Below are 18,426 nucleotides of genomic sequence, written 5' to 3'. Positions count from 1 at the left end.
CTTGGTCTTTGATCATTCTTGGTTGGTGATCAGTTGGACGGTCCAGATGGGCTGTGTGATCAGGTGTTCTTTCTCCATCAGAGTTGTCTTGGGATGATTACCCGTGAACGGCTGGGATGCAATTGTTCCATTTTGAGTAACATGAGACAGTTGACTCTTTTGTCCTGTGCCACATGGCACCGGGGACCACCTCGGCTTAGGCCCGGGGTGTTATCTCTTTTGGGCCTCTGTTCTTTTATCTGGGTCTGATTACTTGTGGCCCATCACCTGTAGCTGGTAGCCTGATACCCGAACATGAAAAGGATACCCAAGCATGAAAAGGAGATGAATCCTTAACGAGATGAAGCAACGACTTGCTGTTCTGATGATTTCCAGTATCTATTATGAAACCATAAGGAGTCTGCTTCAATAGCATGATCATCTTGGTTACGATGCCAAGTGAAATATGCATGTGTTTTGTTCTTTATCTCAAAAGTTCCGTGACCAAACCTTGCTTCACGATAAGCTGAATAACTTGGCCGTGGTTCTGTCATTCTGTACTCACACACATTTTGTGCATATAAAATTATTAAATTTTGCTAAACTTGATATAGCAAGAGTAAAAAGATACTGGTGTGTTTTAACTAAAGTTAAATTTCATATATGAAAGACGTACTCTGTCACTAATCCTTCTTGATTTCCTCCATCTCCGATGGTAATGTAAACAGGAGCAGACTGGTCACTCATGGGAGTGCATTTCCCGTTGACAACATTGTAGCGAAAATTGGATATTTGTTCCTGTGGTAAATGCATATACATTACCTAGGTATCAGTAAAAACAGGTTCGGCTAAAAGTAGCAAAAAAGTATCACCTGCTAGTAGAACAACTATTACATTACTAATGCTAATCACTACTATATTCAGTTCATAAATTTGAAGAACCAGAAGCATAAAGAAGCTATCTATGGAACTACTAATGTAGTAATCTGCTACCAATTCAAGATTGGGCGTATACTTACGGATCTTTCGTAGGCATGTACATGACCTGAGAAAACAACATCAACTTTGTACTCCACAAACCATGATTCATACATTACTCTCATGGTTTCTCCTTCCATGTAGTGATGTGCGTAGCTGTTGTACATTGGAGAATGCATAAGTACAATCAGCCATGGTGTCTCACTCCTGTTTACTTTTGGTAGCTCATTTGTTAGCCACTTGTACTGAGGAGTGTATTTTCCTACATATTTAGAGCTTAGTTCATGTTAGTTCATACAGGCATATCACTAATGGTTTACATACAAAATATTTGGAAATCAAATATTAAGAAAATAATCATCTGTGAGTGCAGTACAGAAGAAAAACAATGCAACACTCTTTTTCAGAGTTGGATGAATCATAAAATGGCACTCTCACTTTTCAGTCTGAGTTTGAAACTCTGGGTCACTTGTAAATCTACGTGTGATAAGCAAAATGGTTCTCACAACAATGGGATAGGTACGATGACTTTGTTTAAATTTTCTTCCTATGCTTACCAGGTTTTTCACAAACCACAATTGTTGCTTTTAAATTAGCATATTTGTGTGATCTATTTATAGCTGATGGTGAAGCTACTGAATCCTGTTCAGATATAAAATCTCACCATAGGCAGAATAGGAAGACATGACGATGATGTACGCTGAAGCTCTCTTGATCGAGTACCAGAGAGGAGATGTACTATTTGCTGCTCTGTAGGGCACAAAGTAACGATTTTTGTAAGGCTTGAAAGGTTCATATTCACCCTGAGATAAACGTTCAAACCAGCAAATTTAAAAGCAATTAGTATAATTAGTCATATCAATGTCGTAGTGGTATTCAAAAGCAGCTCAAACGTGGTTTTGAAAGAAAATATTGCCTTGACCCAGCTCAATGGTGAACCTCAAGAATTAGCAAAAAAATGGTGAACCTTAAGACATGTATCCAATCATTAAGAATACTACATGTTCATAATATATCAATATAAATTTTAACAAGAGAGGTTACATTTGAGACACATACAATTTCAGGAACAAAATCAATTTCATGATTCCCGGCTGTCCAAATCCAAGGTTGATAAGCTGCATTTCTCTCTATAAACCTTCCCCAAGTATCCCACATGTTGTTATCATGATTTGGATAACAATCAGCATAAGAAAGGTCCCCAACAAACAACATTGTCTGTCCTTTCGCTGGGTTCAACTCATAGTGAGCAAGTGTCTTATTAGAGTCGAAAGTTTGACCAAGATCCCCTGTTAAAACAAGTTCCACTAGTGTAAGTTCACCAACAAAACCATGTGAATTGTGATTGATGCCTTATGAAGCATTTTTCGAGATCACACACCAAATAAGCTTGTTACCTAATGAGAAGAATTAGCAGTGCGAACAGAAAGATACTTGAGGCTTACCTATAAGGCCAAAGTATAAGGAACGTCAGGGCCAACTTTAGGTGGGGTTAAAAACCAAAACCGACGTGCATAACTTCCATGGCCAATTTCATAAATGTATTTAGTATCATACTGCAGAAGTAAAAAAAAAATTCATGTTATTGCAATCTTTAGGAAATGCAAATTTAGTTGAACCACAAGCAAAATTCACATACATATAAGATGAATATAACCCGAACTATAATCGTAGTACTTGTAGGTAACAACAGTGCTATTGGCACTTTTCTTCACCTTGCTATCATCAGCCCAATAAAGAAGCATACTTGAACCAACTTCATTGGGAGTGATCCAAGAGATAATCACACCCTTCCCCTCATGATCACCTTGGGTGATATGAACCTTTTAACATCAATACTACCTCATATCAAAAATTAAGCAGACACCCAACGCATTCAACTTACCACAACAGCAAATAAAAAATTACAGAAACACTTATACATTTGGTTAAGAGCCTTATCCCGCCATCTGAAAGAACCATCGAAACCAAAAATAAGTATTTAAAGGTGTTTTCAATCAAAATTTCCAAATTTTAGATGACTTTGATACATTAGCCTTTGTATCCTTTCCCTACAAAATTATACTTGACACATTGTGCGTTAATCAACAATTTTTTTAACCAACTCCAATATAGTTTTTTGGCAAGTCTAATGGTACAATAGCTACAAGTACAACTATTACTATATTTTGGCACCAAAAATCATTTTTTATTGTTAAACAATAACTAGGAAGTCCAATGATCGTGTTAAAAATGACGTCATTTCTATAATATAGCACCCAACAAAAAATTTTATTCTAAAGGGACAATAAACAATATTAACACTTTCCACTTCTGAATGTCCCATCCAATAATTTTTTGACATCAAAATAGTTCTCGTTTTCGGTTGCTAAAATATAGATACAAGTCAGAATTGGTTTTCCAGTTGCTAAAATAGTAGTCGTATGCCATTTCTTCCATTTTCTCGAACAAAACCAAGTTTCATATAAATTTGGCCGTGCACTTAAGTCATCAGTTCTAATTTCTAAAGCTAGTCCCAAAATTAAGCAGTAGGAGCACCAACTGAAATGAAACTTGTAATATAAATCCATATCATGATCAAAAGCACATAAGAAAGTAAAAGGTTGCTCAATGATGAGTTGCAGGTAACAAAAACAAGGGAGAAATACATAGAAATTGCTAAAAGGGAAAAAAGGGAACCTGTTGGGGGGCATTATAACCAGCAGGAACAGTGAAAACATCACTGTAATGGCATGTCAAGACTCAAATTTTTATCTCACATAACTACTTGTTATTCCACCATAACACAACTCTAAACCATTCATCATTATTGACGGAGGAATTTGGTATCAACAAAGTTTGAGGTTCGTCGCCGGAATCAAGATCTACGATGGTGGTTCTTCGCCTGAAAAGTGAGCGGAGTGTGGTGGTGGTGATAAATTGGGGGCTGAGATTGCTTAGGATTGGTGGTGGCTCCTTATGGCTCTCGCTTCCGACCCTTTACAATTTGTCTACGTCTCCCTATTTATAGGGAATCAAGCCCACGTAGTTCTTGGTGAACAAGAAATCTAATGGGTTTAGACTTCTTATTCCTAGACCCGGTCCAGAATCCATCTTCCGCTAGCTTTAGTAATGTCCAACTATAATGTCCAACCGCGAAGGCCCAAGGCTCGTTTGTAATCGCAGAACTTCACGGATAATGCATCTCCCTGAGCAAGGATAACATTCCGCTACAGCTATCTCCCTTGAATTACGAACGCAAGTATAACCACGGTTCACCCAAATACCAGACGCGTCCCTGTCCCCCGAATGAGGATAACCCACAAGATAGCATGACAGGTGATCCCAAGCTCTTGGGTGCAAAGTGCAGGATGACTCCAAAGTTCTCCAACGAGGACACCCGTTGAATACAAGAACAGAGTTCCCAAAGCACACACCAAAGTTAACCCCGCATCCCCAACGAGGACACCCGTTGAATACAAGAGGAGACCTTCAATCATCAGGCATACCCCTGGAGGCCTTCAAGCTTTTCACGGACATCCCCCTCCTTGACCGTCTCAAGAAGGGAATTCTTCAAAGAGCTACCTGCAACAAATACGTTAGTGATAATAATCCTCCATTGCTCCTTCCACACTTGCCTTGCTTTAAACTTACTCTTGATCATGCATTCTTCACACATAGGACGCGTCCTGAACGATTGGGCGCGTCCTAACCCTACGAACTCCACATATTGCTATATCTTCCAAGTATCTCTATTTGCTTTGTCTTGAATGAGAACAAGCTCAACCATCCCAAAATGTGCATCTCCAGGAGGCAAGACGCGTCCTCCCCTTGTAAAATACACATATTCTCCTTGCATGACAACCTTTTTACCTGTACAACTCATCCCATTATTTTTACTTATCAGGGCGCGTCCTGCGCCTTGGGCACGTCATCCTCCTTTCAATATCTTCCTCCCCATCTCTTAACATGACAACCCAAAGTACAGCCTACACAATCATGGACGCATCCTACATATACAGGGCGCATCTTCGCTTCATACAATGCAGACCAAAACCTAATTATTCATCTTCTTGCCCCAATTCGATTCCAATTGACCCGTATTTGACCCGAGATGATCCAATACCAAATTTTGGCTATAACAACTACCCCCCGAATTCCATATGAAGTTGGAAACAAAATTGGAATTCTAATATCTACATCCAAGCAAAAATTTGTGTCATCCTCCACTCGTATGAGTATGCGTCTTCTGCATCTTCCTCTATGAGGGCACATTCTCAATTAAGGCCGTGTCTTCGGAATCCTATCCTCCTTGTTGACCATGACGGTGTGCCCTCACTCTTTGCCGCGTTCACAAGTGTCATTCACATATCTTTCCGCCTTTACCTATAAATACTCCTTCTCTTCTTGACAACTTTAACCTTGATTTTTCCAGAGAGGCTTACCACTTATGCACCACAGCTCTAAGCTTACATGAGCTAACTCGGCGTAAGAAACAAGAGATATTATAAAGTGTGCACGTCGCATACCTTGAAAAAGCATAATCCATTAACAAAGATTTGAGAGTTTTCTCTAGCTTTTTCATCCCAATATTGGTCTCCTATGGACGCGCCTTAAACTGAAAAGGTCATCATAGGAAGGCTCTCTATAAGGGAAGGCACAACTAGAATAAAAGACTAGCTCTCTGATCTTCAAGTAATAAATAATCTTTGACGCAAGGAGGACGTGCCTTGTTGGTGATAGTGATCCTTCCACCGATGACACAATACCATTCTATATTTGATTTTTTGCTTCTTTCCAAATCATGACTCCAAACCGATGATCTCATCTTTTCCATAAATAGTGTGATTCATTTATTCAAATCAAAGTCAAAACCTTTACGATCTTCTTCAATCATCTATTTTTAGAGGGCGCGCCCTTTAAAGTGGCGACGTCTTCCTCGATAATTAACATCATTAGAGGGCGCGTCCTCTTTACGAGGAGCGTCTTGCTCGAAAAAATTAACATTCTTAGAAGACGCATCCTCAATGAGAGGAGCGTCCACGTCGACAAGGGGAGCATCTTGCTCGAAAAATTTAACATTCTTAGAGGACGCATCCTTAATGAGAGGAGCGTCCACGTCGACAAGGGTATCATTCTTGGAGGGCGCGTCCTCTATGACAGGAGCGTCCACCTCCATAAGGGGAATCATCCTTGGAAGGCGCGTCTTCTCTAAGAGGAACGTCTACCTCGACAAGCTAACATCCTTGGAGGGCACGTCCTCTCTAAGAGGAGCGGCTTATCTCGACAAGGTAACATCCTTGGAGGGCGCGTCCTCTGTTAGAGACGCACCCACCTCGACAAGGGAAATCACCTTTGGAGGGCGCGTCCTCTGTCAGAGACACATCCATCTCGACAAGGGAAATCATCCTTGGAGGGCGCGTCCTCTGTCAGAGACGCATCCACCTCGATAAGGGTATTCATCCTTGGAGGGCGCGTATTCTGTCAGAGACGCATCCACCTCGACAAGGGAAATCATTCTTTGAGGGAGCTACCTCTGTAAGAGGCGCGTCTACCTCGACAAGCTAACATCCTTGGAGGGCGCGTCCTCTCTAAGATGAGCGTCTTATCTCGACAAGGGTATTCATCCTTGGAGGGCGCGTCCTCTGTCAGAGACGCATCCACCTCGACAAGGGAAACCATCCTTGGAGGGTGCGTCCTCTGTCAAAGATGCATCCACCTCGATAAGGGAAATCATCCTTGGAGGGCGCGTCCTCAGTAAGAGATGCATCCACCTCGGCAAGATAAATCATCCTTGGAGGGCGCGTACTCTGTAAGAGGAGCATCTACCTCGACAAGGGTCTTCTACAGAATCTTCATGTAACAAAACTAAATCAAAGATCAATATTTTTAGAAGGCTTTTATCTTCAACAAAGCTCAAGCGATGCATAAACTATCTCTTGTTGAAACATCTCCCAACGAGGCATCTCACGAAGTGGCATCTGATAAAGGGCATCTCATTCTCAGAGATATTTTCTTGAAGTTGAGCGTTTCCTTAAACATGAGTATTTTTCTGACCTTAAGCATCTCTCTTATTTTTAGGAAAAGCCATGTACCTTACTCATGTGGCAATATGTAACACCACATAACTAATGAGAGGTAACCTACCCCCCGAGCGTGCACCTTGTCAAAAGTACTTTGTAGCCTCATCTTCCTCATCTGAACTAATGCAACTCCCACATTCCCTTTTTGCTAAAGATAACCAGATGACCTTGGTAATCATATCGAAAGAAGAATCCTTAATATATGAGCCAGATATGCTCAGGGCACGTCCTAAAAACTCACTCAGATTATTGAGGATGTGAGGGCGCGTTCTCTGAAACTAAACTCTCGGCATACTAGGAAGATCATTGTACTTCATTTGCTTCTTTATAAATCATGTATATAATATCGAGGAAGATCATATGGGTATTTCAATGAAGGCGCGCCTTGAGAGAGATAGCCTTGAAGAGTTTACTTATAACTGTTGAGGATATAACATTACATCCTTAGATGGAGGAGTTCATTCATGTCTTGGGGCCTCACCTTGACAATCAAGGGGCACGTCCTAGGATTCATGGTACCTCTACTCTGATAGATTCTTTTCTCTTGAAGTTCCAATATTAAGATTCTCCTTGTGGTCAATAAAGTTCACATCACCATTAATATTATTTTGAGGGCGCGCCTTAAGGAAATGGAGCGTCTTAAAAGACGAGGAAGTGGTTCCAGCCGAGCCATTCTTGAAGCAGTGACTATAACTCATATGATCGTCAAGGCATATTTATTGAAAACTTTCATAGGCTTTCTCTTGTGGGGGCGCGCCCTGGGAGGGCAATTCTCCACCGAATGTTTCACATGCAGAGGGCGCGCCTTAATATATTGTGATGCAGCGCTTGGTAACTCATGAGATTTTTTCCTGATAAGATTTCCTACCAGCAATAAACACAATTAATATGGAACTTGGAATGTTACCTGGAGGACGCGTCCTAGAGGGACGGACGTGTCCAGTCGGTGAATTCTCCTGGAATTTGCTGGAAGTCATCTGGGCCCCAAATTTCTTAATCAAGGCGCGTCCTAAGAGTTTGTGGGGATTTTCTCCATGCCAAGTCTACTTCCCAATCCTCTTCCTGCACAAGTCCCAGAAATGAGTAACGGAAAATACAATGAAACTAGTTGAGTGTTTCCTTAAGGGATCATCTTAAAGGCGATGACTAGCTCATGATAGTAATGCCTTCTTCTCGGAGTTTTCTCCTCCCGATCGTCCTCAGATTTGCGCCTGATTAAGTCTTCTGATCTGAATAGTGTTCTTAAATCTTCTAAATCAAATAGGATTGTTCAGTCTTCTTATTGGAATAGGATTCTCCAATCTTCTAAATGGAATAGGATTCTCCAATCTTCTAATTAGAATAAGATTCTCCAATCTTCTAATTAGAACAGGATTCTCCCATCTTCCAGATCGAATAGAATTCTTCAATCTTCTAATTAGAATAGGATTCTTCAATCTTCTATACCAAATAGGTTTCTCCCAGTCTTTAATGGAATGGGTTTCTTGCAATCTTCTAAACCAAATAGGATTTTTTGGTAAAAATTCGCAGCTGCTGTTTTCCTCTATTTCCGGGCTTCTCAACTTGGATTCTCGTAGCCATATCATCTCTGAATTAAAGAGAATTCAATAAGCTTCACATAGGCTGTAAGATCGCCCAAATCTGACTTACGGAACTCAAGATAAGTCCCAAACAGTGTAAGTAAATCTCTTAACCCATCAAATCCGAATTTCGCATCCAACTTCTCCTTCGTGGCCATGGCTGAAAACTTCAACCCCCATGGCTGGAAATCATCATCCATGAATCTCCGTCGTAGTCTCAGATACTACATTCAAATCTCCTTCGACCCCCTAGCCGAAAATAGTTATTCACGGATCTCCTTCGTGACCATTGTTTGCAAACTCCTCCGTGGCTTTCCTTCAATTCTTGCGTAAAGAACCTTCATTGTGATGAGACATCTCTTCCTCATGAGATTAGGATATTGATCAGCAGCCCTCCTTCTAGTGCCAATTTGTTGACGGAGGAATTTGGTATCAACAAAGTTTGAGGTTCGTCGCCGGAATCAAGATCTACGATGGTGGTTCTTTGCTTGAAAAGTGAGCGGAGTGTGGTGGTTATGATGAATTGGGGGCTGAGATTACTTAGGGTTGGTGGTGGCTCCTTATGGCTCTCACTTCCGACCCCTTACAATTTGCCTACGTATCCCTATTTATAGGGAATCAAGCCCACGTAGTTCTTGGGTAACAAGAAATCTAATGGGCTTAGACTTCTTATTCCCAGGCCCGGTCCAGAATCCATCTTCCGCTAGCTTTAGGAATGTCCAACTATGAGGCCCAACCGTGAAGGCCCAAGGCTCGTTTATAATCGCATGACTTCACGGATAATGCATCTCCCAGCGTAAGGATAACATTCCGCTATAGCTATCTCCCTTGAATTACGAACCCAGGTATAGCCACGGTTCACCCCAAATGCCAGACGCGTCCCTGTCCCCCGAATGAGGATAACCCACCAGATAGCAGGACAGGTGATCCCAAGCTCTTGGGTGCAAAGTGCAGGATGACTCCAAAGTTCTCCAACGAGGACACCCGTTGAATAAAAGAACAGAGTTCCCAAAGCACACACCAAAGTTAACCCCGCATCCCCAACGAGGACACCCGTTGAATACAGGAGGAGGCCTTCAATCATCAGGCATACCCCTGGAGGCCTTCAAGCTTTTCACGGACATCCCCCTCATTGACCGTCTCAAGAAGGGAATTCTTCAAAGAGTACCTGCAACAAATACGTTAGTGAAAATAATCCTCCATTTCTCCTTCCACGCTTGCCTTGCTTTAAGCTTACTCTTGATCATGCATTCTTCATACATAGGACGCGTCCTGAACGATTGGGCGCGTCCTGACCCTACGAACTCCACATATTGCTATATCTTCTAAGTGTCTCTATTTGCTTTGTCTTGAATGAGAACAAGCTCAACCATCCCAAAGTGTGCATCTCCTGGAGGCAGGACGCGTCCTCCCCTTGTAAAATACACATATTCTCCTTGCATGGCAACCTTATTACCTGTACAGCTCATCCCATTATTTTTACTTATTAGGGCGCGTCCTGCGCCTTGGGCGCGTCCTCCTCCTTTCAATATCTTCCTCCCCATCTCTTAACATGTCAACCTAAAGTACAACCTACACAATCATGGACGCATCCTACATATACAGGGCGCGTCTTCGCTTCATACAATGTGTACCAAAACCTAATTATTCATCTTCTTGCCCCAATTCAATTCCAATTAACCCGTATTTGACCCGAGATGATCCAATACCAAATTTTGGCTATAACAATCATCATCATCAAACATGCAGGAAGAAGAAGAAATCTTGCACAACCCCATTTAATATCCATCTAGTAATATTATTATTTTTGTGAACAAGACAGTTGAATATGTACCAGAGTTGATCGTGTTCGTGGATACTTCTGTTAACTTGATCTCCCGTTTTTGACTTTTTATTAAAATTAAATTGAAAATATAAATATAAATATTAATTAATTAAAATGTTAAAATTTAGATTAATTTATAAATACGACATTATTATTCTTAAAAAAACGACATTAATAATAATGTATAATTATATAAATATTAATTGTTTTTAAGAAAAAAATATTTATGTAGTGTTATTCGTGTCATATAATTTGATATTCACGTACTTGGACATTAAGTTTTCAAATAATTTTATATAAGTTAAATTAAAAATACCATCCTGGTTTAAGGAAGGCATATTCCAAGTGTTGATACGAATATATTTAGGATGGAGACGAGCCTCAATTGAATGCAAAAGTGATCAAGTTGGAGTGTACAATTCACAGTTTTCCCTTGGCGTTCCGTGAGTGTGCTTGTTTTGTCCGCTGTTGCGATAAATCCATCAACTAATCATCATGCCATGCCACGTATAAACATGCGAATTTGTTCTATATACTAATTTTTTATTCTTATTTCTATTTTTACTATCACAATTAATGTGCTTTTTATCATTATTACTTTTCTTACACGCACAAGTTTTTATTACTGTACATACGGTCCACTAGGTTTCGTTTTTTAAAAATACGGTAGTGGAGTTAGAGTACTGGAGTTTAGAGTAGTGGTTGGGAGTTGAGGTGCTCAGACTCACTATTTCATTACTTGCAACCAAACCTCTCATCAGCGAAGCTCTCATTAGCGAAACTCATCAGCGAATCTCTCTCTCTAGCGAAGCTCTCTCTAGCGAAGCTCTCTTGTTCTCACTCCTGCTCTGTTTTGCTGGTTAATCAGGTGAAGTGTTATGAATCCCTAAATACCTCTGATTTGTTCGATTTTTGTTTTTTAAAACCCAAAATACCTTAATTTCGGATAATATGTTGCTTTATAGCTTGTTAGGTTTAAATGAAGTTGCATGTGTATACCTTAATTTCTAATTTTGCTTTTTAGGTTTTGTTGATTTGGAATTGTAGAATGGGTAGTATATTAAATAACAGATCTGTTTATATATCATGTGATGTTGCATATGAGGTTTGTAAGTTGCAGAGGAAGTTGCATTTTAGTGAATATTTCTAGTGTTGAGGCTACTGATTTAGGATTTAATTGCTTTTGGTTAAGTGACCCCGCAGGGGCATTCATTGAAGTTGCAATCAGGATTTAGAAATATTTTAGGAGGATTTTAGAAGGATTATTGTTAAAATGGATTAAGTTGATCATAAGGTTGCATATTAGAATGTTAAGTTACATATAATATTGCTAAAGTTTAAGCCACATATAATGTAACTTAAACAACTGTTTGTCATAAGTTATTTATGCACACACGAGACCATTCTGAAATATGTGAATGATATGTTTAGGATCTATAGTCAGTTGGTGTATAAAAGTTGTGATACATTGCAGGGCACATTGAAAAAATGGATGAAAGAACCCTGGAAGAATTGACTGTCTCTCAGTGCATTACAGGGATATTTATTTGGGATGTTGCAAACCCTCTATATTTCAGGGTAGTAAGGCATCTACAAAGACAATTTAACATGAATTTGGATATTATAGAAATCCAGATTTGTTTTAACAATAGTCAGCGAAGAGCTCTAAGAATCCACAAATGCTGGATCAATTTCACCTTCTGAACGACTTTGACACCTTCGGTTGAGGGATTTAGATCTAGATTTAGGTTTCATGTAATGGATCATCTAGATCAATTAGGAGTTATTTCAATTAACAATATAGTTAGGACAACTCGATATTTTTATGTTAGATATGAAAGACATATTGTACAAGTTGTGCAAAAAGAATCAATACAATTTATGCTTGTTAGGTCACACAACACTGTATAAGGGGGTTGAATACAATGTTTATACAATCAAATCGATTTGAACACAAGTATGTAACAAAGATCAAGTATATTCAATAAACTCTGATACAATATAAACTGTTGTTCTCTCTCAGTGATGAACAAATATCACTAAGAGCTGCTAGGTTACAATGAATAATGTTTCCCGATAATGATAACACATATAGTGTAAACCCTAAGCTGTGTTTATATAGTACACAGTTACAAAATATATTCTAATTGATATGGAATATAATTCTGTCTCCTAAATTATATCAATCAGATATCTTCTACAAGTCTTCTAGTCCTCTAACTCTTCATACATATCTTCTTTCATCTTAGTCCAGATCTTCTCCTTTAAATCAGCCGCATTCCTTATCTGAAAGTCTTCCCGCACTTAAGTACTGATATGTATCTTCTGACACCTTAAGTTCTGATATTAAGTTATGACATCAATAAGTTCTGATTTCAGTAAATCCTGATATTCCCGTTGTTAAGTTCTGAAAACTAAACACAAATTATATTAGACATGACATCTCAAATATATCTAACAATCTCCCCCAACTTGTAAGTTATGTAAAATATACAAGTTAATCACTACTAGAAATATTGCCTACGACATCACCCCTTAGACATCGGTTAGAAATGTCACTGATGTTAAAAGCTATTTTAACATCGGTTACTTCAAAACCGATGTTAAAGGTGTTGTAAGACATTAGTATCTTAACCAACCGATGTCTATAATCGTTTTTTAAAAAAAAATTAAAAAACGCCCGCTTCTTTCTTTCCCCCGTTAATAGACCAAAAAAATTCCCCCCTTAACCAAAAATTTTTTTTCCCCCTTCCTTAGGCAAACAAATTCCCCTTTTCCCTCTACCTTTTTCATCGACTACTCTCTCTCCCTCTACTCTCTTATTTTTCATTCTCTTCATCTCCATCTCTTTCTCTCTCTCTCTCTCTCTCCCCATCTCTCACTCACCTCGCGTCTCTAAAACTATTACAAACCCTAATTTCTTGAACCCATCCCAAATCAAGCTTGTAATTGTTCCAATTTTTGCTAAGCCCAGATCTTCTCAATAACTATATATTAATATATGTGTGAAATAACTATAGCTCAGTGTCCCATTTTCTATGAAAATCAAAAACTCCCATCATCTCTTCGCGCTTTGAGATTTGTTAAGCTCAAGTAATGTTCTATTTTCCTTTCTTTGTTTCTTGTTATTTCTATTACTTGCGTTTATGTATATCATGTGTATGTATTTTCATTATTACACTCACTCGAATTTATGGGTCGATTGAGATTGAACTTTGCCTTTTGATTTATGTAGCTATTTGATGATGATATTTTCAATCTTATCATACCCTTTTTAACTTTTCATTATTTATTGGATTTTAGTTGGGCTTTTGTTTAGTGGATGTTATGTATTTGACAAAAGTCCCCTGATAAATGTTTCGTAAGTATGTCATGTACACTTAGGTATTTTTTTATAATTATACTTAAATGTAACTTGGAATGCAAAACTATTGAATTTTAGTTTATGTGTGTACTAACTTTCATTTGTTTCATCTTTGTTGACAGATCTTGGAATCCAATTTTTTCAATTATGCTTTGATTCTGACTCTTCGATTTGTTGAACTCCGATTCATTCGTTTTATATTAATCCTGATAAGTGAGCTTTTCCCTCAAATTATGCGTGTTTACAACCTTTTTATATGTAATTATGTGATTGATAATCTGATGTATTTGTAAAGCAATCAAGTCCAAGGATGCCAAGTCACCTATCCCTATTTCTGCTACTTCTCAGAGGTTTTCTCTCTTCTATTACTACTTTTTTTATTCTGTGTTTATGTTCGGACTAATTTTTACCAGCATTGACATTGACATGTGTATACCATTTATTTAGTATTAGATGCACAATATTGCCCCCAGAGGACAAAATTCCAGCTGTGGTTAATCGGTTAGCAGAATTTCATAAGGCATTTATGGACGAATTTCGTGACTGAGGCATGAAAGTATGTGGATTATTTGATCACATTGATGTTGCTAGTCAGATTTGTTCACATCATTTACCCCTTCGTTATGTTATATACTTATATGTAGCATGGTCTACTGTACCCAAGAGCATCTCAGACTTCAGTACTTATACTTTATAAATAATAATAAATTAGCCATTAGCCCTTACAAAGTTCTTATTTTATTATTATTATTTTATAATTTGAAGCATATTTTCTTGACACGCATATAGGGCATAACAATTGATTAGGTCCAGTTCCGGATAGAACTTATAAGTTTATTTTATAAAATATTTCAACTTCTAATTTACTTACAAAAACCCAAAAGCAAGCCTAAAACACTGTGTTTCAGTCTTCCTATTGGCTAGGCGAGATGTAAAATCTATAGCTAGCGAGCAAAGGCTTTGTTAGTTGTCACTATATGCATGGCGTATTGTTGTTATGGAAAGTTGCTCTATTTATCTTGGATCTCTGTTTCATTAGGTTTACCCTCACCAACAATATGAAAGAATGCAAAAAGAACGGGCAGTAGCACCTTACTTTACTTTCCCTCCTCCGATCAGGAAGCCGTTTTTATAGAAAGTTGAGTTTTCGAACCTTGTTGGGTGGGTGACTGTGTTAACTCTGAAAAAAGTCATCTTATAATAAAATTTAATCTTCGTTTGACTATTTGTAGTTTTATGTGTACTAGAGTTTTTCAAAAAGAAACGAAAGGAAAGAAATAATTTACAGGTGAAATTTTATTACTTTAAGAATTGTTTCTTTGTTACATTTCCTAATAATTTAACTAGATATCAAACCTAACATCTTAGGAGGATATGTTTCATTTTTCAATTAACTTTCATCTTAAAGATTTGATCTGCTAACTTGCATCTCACGATATGTTGATTTGCAGGTTTCTGGTAATAACTTATTTCCAGATTAATTGTAATAACCCCAAATTTTTGGAAATTTTTGAAACCCTTATGAATAGTGTTTTTGCTGAATGAGAAAATTTTTCATGCCACACTATGTAGGGGTTCTGATATGGATATTCTGAGATTTTATTAGTACTCTATATGGTATATAAGTGTATGCAAAGATCGTCAGAATCCAATTCCGAACACTTTGATTTTTCCCGGAAATCCAATAGATACGGAAAGAATTGAGTATAAGGTAACAGGATAAAAAGGATTTAAATTAAAGGATTATAATAGAGGATCATAAAAAGGAATATAATGTATTGAGAAAGGTTAAGGGAACCTAAGTAATAAGATCCCGGGTATGATCCCTCAAACGATAAACGAAAATGAAAGTTAAGCGAACCGTATAACAGATCAGCGGTCATTAGGCAAACAATTAGGAAGTTAATCAAAGGGATTAGAGAGGATGATGTCACCCAACCAATGAGAAGAGGACAAGGAGGGGAGGATGACATCATGAGGATGACACAAGCATGATATGGGAAGGAAAGAGGTGTGGTTGAATGAGAACCACACAAAGTCCAAGGTTAATTAGGTAATTAACTAAAACAAAAACAAAACCAAATCAACCAAGCCAAGCAAATCATTTTCATCAAAACACAAAAAAATCTCTCTTTCTTCTTCATGCTCTCGGCTTCTTTTCTTAAAAATTGAAGATCCAAGCTCCACCACTTACTATTTAGCAAGGTAATTATCTAAGCTTCCCCATGGATAGTTACATACTTCCTATAAGTTTAAGCTTCTAATTCCAAGCCAATCTTTTTCTATAAATCATGGAAGAAGATGGTGAATAGTGTTTTTCAAGAACTAAAATTTGTGTTCTTGAAGTTTTGTTTAGATTAAGCTTGGATAAGGACTTTAAGGGTGATTCCAAGCCATTCTCTTGATTCTCCACTCTCCAAGGAAGGTATAAACTACAAACCCTAGCTTTAGTTTTGAGTAATTAGGAATGAATATATTTGATATATTATATGTGAAGCATGATGCTTGATTGTTTGAAGTTTGGTTGAGTTGTAGAGATTAGTTGGTTTTGTGGTATTGTTGGAGTTGTAAATCTTGATAATTAGTTAAAGAACCTAAGTAAAGCTTTTAGTTCATGTGGGGAATAAGTATAAATGGTTAATGTGGATTTGTTGGGGCTGTTATGATGTGGTTTGGAGGGATGTTGGTTGTATGATTGATTTGGGGTTGAATTGTGGTTGGTTTTGAATGGTTTAAATTTGGGAAATCACGTAAACATAGCCGTCGTAACGTCCGGTTTTCTTTAGACTGTTTTTGTGCATAACATTAGGACCCGAGAACCCCCTGCTAGATTATGACCATTGCCATATCTAGATAGCTCGTGTTACGAGCTTCGTTTTGATATATAGTTCGTTCGATTCCGATGCACGTTTAGGAGAAACGACCGTTTCAAGTAACGGCGTTTCGCGAACGAAACTTTTCCCCTCGCCTTACTTTGAAACATAGGTTAAAGACCAAAAAGGGTTAATTAATGTATGAAACAATTATGGTAAGAGTGTTAGGCAGTTGGTAAGACACTCGCGAAGGAATCGCCTTAAAACTCGTAATGGTTAAATTATTAAAAATGGTGGAGCCGAGGGTACTCGAGTGACTTAAGAGAATCAGTAAGCGCAAAACAAGCGTTGGAGTCTAAGTTAGTTAAAGTATAGATTTACAAGTGACTTTGGTTTAATTCCAACTTACTTATTGTTTATAGGTTACCAGACTCGTCCTGAGCCATTCGTAACCCCCAGTCGCTCAGGCAAGTTTTCTACCCGATATACTATTGTTGTGATGTAAATATATGTATATGCATTATCTTGTGATAGTGCATGATTGTTATTAGCAAATTTTGCGATATATTGGAGCATGCAGATATGGTATATATGCATGTCTGTTTCATAATCTGGTTATCTATCTGTTGATTTCAATGCTTATAGTTGCATAATACCTATGCTAGAAATAAGCAAGTAGTTGCGTATACCCTTAGTATAGGGGATAAAAGGTGAACATATTTCTAAACCGGGAGTCGATGTTCCCGAGTATATTATATATATATATATATTTATTTATTTATATATATATGGATATAGTTTTTAAAACTATTGATCGAATAAGGTTTATTCGATACCTTTATTTTACTTAATTGAATATTAATTTGAGTATTCATACGAGGGCTTATGACTCAGTTTATTTTATTATTTGAATATTATTTGAATATTCATTCGAGGGCTTATGACTCAGTTTATATTATTATTGAATATTACTTGGATATTCATTTGAGGATGTATGACTCCTTTATTTTATGAATATTATTTATAGTATTCATTCGAGGTATTATGACTCCGCTTATTACTTAATAATATTCTTTATTGTATTAAAGAATAAGGTGTCGATAATCAAACTTATTTTTGATTATTCAAATAAAGATATTACTTTCGTATAAGTATATCTTTGATTATTTGCTATTCTTTCAAGTATAAGTTTTCCAACTTCTACCTCAATTATTCTTATGGGAATATTATTTAAATAATAATATTCAGATATTTCTTTCATATCGGGACTGATTTATTTTAATAAATCAGTATTACTCCAAACATTCTTAAAAATGTTTTCGAGTCTTCAAAATGAATTTAAAAGGTAGAGCGGATCCCAAAACTTATTTTCAAATTCAAGATCTTCCATTTTAAGGTGACTTGAATACTCGCTCAAAAATCTAAGGGATCCGGCTCTGTGGTGTATTTTATATTCGCAACAAGGTTGCAGTTTTGGTAAATGAATTGATTACTTACCCAACGTTCGGGAAGTAAGTCCATCTATCGAGTCGGCATAAGCAACATGGGCTCAGTGGGCGTCCATGATAGTGTAAGTGGCTCAGTGGGAGTCCATCAAATGCATAAGTGGCTGAGTGGCAGTCCAGCATAAGGTCCTATTGCGACCAGGGTGATGACCAGTGGGGAATTCGTCCATCTACTAGTAGAAAAGGTTACTTATTGGTATCCTTTCCTGATCAGCAAGATATCAGGTTTATGCCAAAATTCTTTCCTTTCCAAATTTATTGGATATTGCAATTCTGTTCATACTTTACATGACAGAGGTTTTCAGGAAACGTATATATAT

General features: G+C 37.7%; 1 pseudogene; it reads right to left on the bottom strand.

Moving 5' to 3' along the window:
• Nucleotides 1–196: 196 nt before the first annotated feature.
• On the bottom strand, nt 197–3,761 carry LOC141701212 (fe(3+)-Zn(2+) purple acid phosphatase 12-like; annotated as a pseudogene).
• Between the last annotated feature and the right edge of the window lie 14,665 nt (nt 3,762–18,426).

This window comes from Apium graveolens, chromosome 2 (genome assembly GCF_009905375.1).
Source record: "Apium graveolens cultivar Ventura chromosome 2, ASM990537v1, whole genome shotgun sequence".
NCBI lineage: Eukaryota > Viridiplantae > Streptophyta > Magnoliopsida > Apiales > Apiaceae > Apium > Apium graveolens.
This window is presented reverse-complemented; position numbering and strand designations above follow the sequence as displayed.